General features: G+C 43.3%; 1 pseudogene; it reads left to right on the top strand.

The window, feature by feature from the left end:
- The first annotated feature begins 2,368 nt into the window (after positions 1-2,368).
- LOC115207072 (transcription factor HES-5-like) lies at positions 2,369-3,092 on the top strand (annotated as a pseudogene).
- Positions 3,093-3,366: the final 274 nt, after the last annotated feature.

The following is a 3,366-nucleotide window of genomic DNA, read 5'->3' as shown; positions in this document are numbered from 1 at the left end:
CTTATAACAATGCATGCAATGCATTTCCAAATAATTTCTAGAGAATTTGCAACATACCCAAAACTAAGCTTCACAAAATCATTGTACTTTTAGACAAAATGTATTATAAAAAAAATATTATTCATTTAGCTATGTCTCTCTGTCAGTTGCGATCCAATATCTGCCAATCAGTTGCAGTCCATGTCTATAGCAGCATCACAAGGGAATAGGCCACAGTTAATTACAGCAGGGTCTGTGAGCTCTGAATGGTAACCTCCACGTCCATGCATCTATCAGTTCATTGTTCGAAGCAGAGTGGTACAATGTCCTCCTCTGGAGCGGGAAAGAGACGCAGCATGTCCCTGGAATATTTGGAATAGCCGGTGGGTGACAGCAAGACCTTCTTGGGAGTGAAAAATGACACCGTTTTCTCCAGAATAGGAGATATGGGAGATGTAGGGATCCCGTTCTGTAGGTGTTCTCCAATAACTATCTTCAGTTTCTCCACACCGCTGCTGCACTTCCTCTCCAACAGAGAGAGTTTACATCTGAAAAACAAGACAAGACACTCATGAACATCTCTTCTCACACATAGGTTTTATTAATTTTGAACTCTTATGACCTAAAGTATTTCAGTGTAATTGATCATGAGCTTACCTAATGTGCTGATCTTTCACATTCATGCTGCCCTGAAGAGCAATGTCCAAGTAGGCAGGCATTTTCAGATGTTGGCCTTGGGTTTGCAGCTCGGAAATCAAGTACAAATGTTGATCTTTCTAGGTCTTGATGGTGGTCTGGAGTTTGTGTTCTGATGGCTCCTCTGTTCTGCTGTGTTGCTGCTGATCTTGGCTCAGCTGATGCTAAGAGAGTATTCGATAGTGAACTCTGCAACTCCACTCTGTATTTATGTGCCTCCTCTTGCGCTGTTTCATGCTCTGCAGCCAATCAGAGGGCTCTGAAGGTGGGACAATAGTCAGTGGGAATAATAGCTGATTCCGCACAGGACAGGTGGGATGTTGTTCTTTAAGCCATATGCAAAAGAGGTTGGCCACGTTAGTCCCTGAGAACGTCTCTATATACCCATGTGTACTCGGAAAAAGACTGTTCCCATGTCAAGTTGTGACACAAATCCAAAAAATGCAAATGTGACATATGCTAGGATCACAAGTCTTTTTCGTCCTACAGCAGCTAACTATCATTGCATTAGATCCCAAATCCCATAATACCGATAAATGTGTGTAATAGCCCTATTTCTGGAATGGCCTTTTCACAGGAACTTGGTCATGGCAAGAGTCTACTAGATCAGCTAATCAATCCTATTTGCTAATGGCCCCGATACATAAGCAACTTTTGGCGTATCCATAAAATGGTACATTTGTAAACTTTCTCTTCAATATATATTTTAAGTAGAAATATTTTAAAAATATTGTGCAATTCCTTAAAGTATTCCCAATCTGAGTTATTAGGGATACAGATGGTTTGTCTGTTGGTACTAGACTGCCCTACAAACCAATCTCTCTCCCAGCATGGCTGGCTGTGCATGGGAACAGCCAGTGGGTCTTTGTGAGAGCAGACACACTTCTATTATGTCTCGCGGCTCAGCAAGCAGCATTCAGAAGTGTGGGAAGCCGTGTGTCCCTGTGGCTCCCATCTCCAAAGAGAGGAGGGCGTGCGACTGGGGCACGCTCAGCGTTGTGCTGTAGAGCCAGCTGTGCTGTGGAGCTCAGAGCCTGGAGCTCCTGGGAAACTTGAGCGAGTAGACAGACAGACAGACAGACAGACAGACAGACAGACAGACAGACAGACAGACAGACAGACAGACAGACAGACAGACAGACAGACAGACAGACAGACAGACATCATTACCTCACAGCTGATGCACTCTGATGGAGTCACAATACCTGCGAGGTCATCAGCGAGAGACAGATCAGTCTGAAATGACTCCAATTTTTTAAATGTGAGTAGCCTACCAGCATTTTCATTTTATAATGTTGTTTTGCTATGCGTTTTAGAAACATGTGTTAATCTCACACGTGTAAGTTGTGATGATGAGTGTGTGCTCTCTCAGCATCATTGATCCCAACATCAGGCAGTAGATCTGGAGGTTACCGGTTTTGCAGATTCACACAACACTCTGTGAGACACTCTCCATCACCCCCCACCTCTCCACCTGTTTCATGAGACGTGACCATTGTCCCCCAGCAATAAGAACACTGAGCATGTGGCAGCTCCACATTACTCATTGTCCTCCCAAGCTCACCCATTGGCAACAGACTGTGAGAAACTCCAACAAGCCCAAGACCCACACATTCGTATGCACATTATGGACTATATATAGGAGAGATGAAGTCAGTAGAACTCAGATTCTCTCAACACAGAGAACAGTACAGCACAGAGATCTAGTCATGGCACCTACAATCACTTCAGCTGTGATCTACTCTAATGAGCACCTGACTCTGACCAACAAGGTAAATTGAGTTACAAATAGTGTTACATTGTTTCAGTATTTGCTTCTAGAATACAGCCATTCTGTCATCTCTGTTGTATTCCGAAAAAGACTATTAATGACTCTCCTCTTCTCTTCTTGTAGATAAGAAAGCCAGTGGTTGAGAAGTTGCGCAGAGATCGCATCAACAACAGCATTGAGCAGATCAAGTCTCTCCTGGGTCCAGAGATCCTCAACCAGCAGTCAGACTCCAAGCTGGAGAAAGCCAACATCTTGGAGATGACAGCAACAGAACCAGTCAGTGAGCTCCTGCTCTGCAGCTGTCAATCAGGTTTACTCCAGGTGTGTCCAAGAGATTGTGCACTTCCTGACCAAGGATGAGGGGAAGACACAGACCCAGAGAAGACTGCTGAGCCGCTTCCAGAGCCTGCATCCATCCTCTGATAAGAACAGGAGGGAGAGTGACCTGCCTCAGTTCAGCTCCCAGCCCAGCACAGCATCAGCAAAGAGAAGAGTCCAGTCAACATCACTCTCTGGAGTCTCTGGTGGAGTCCTACAGACTGGAACTCCACTCTCAAACAAACTCAATGGACCATGTTGGTCTAACATTAATGTGATGGACATTGATCAGAGATCTTCTTCATATTCTGCTTGTGCAGGTTGTTTTAAAAGTTTTGTTTTGATTAAAAGTTGTCTTTATAATTGTACTGAAGAAGTAAAAAAGGTTTTACAAAGAAAATGTCATGTTAATAACCTTTATGTTTGTGAAACATATGTTGATTATGTTGACCATGTGCTTATTAATGATCAACATCAACTTCAATGGTCCTCCATGAGGACTTTTAACCCAAAATGGGTATTTAATCATATTTTTGTGATGGTCTATTACCGATCTGTTTAAAGGTCAACACGTATTCAAGAATAAGCAATTTTGTTACAAC

This window comes from Salmo trutta, chromosome 14, assembly GCF_901001165.1.
Source record: "Salmo trutta chromosome 14, fSalTru1.1, whole genome shotgun sequence".
Taxonomy (NCBI): domain Eukaryota; kingdom Metazoa; phylum Chordata; class Actinopteri; order Salmoniformes; family Salmonidae; genus Salmo; species Salmo trutta.
This window is presented reverse-complemented; position numbering and strand designations above follow the sequence as displayed.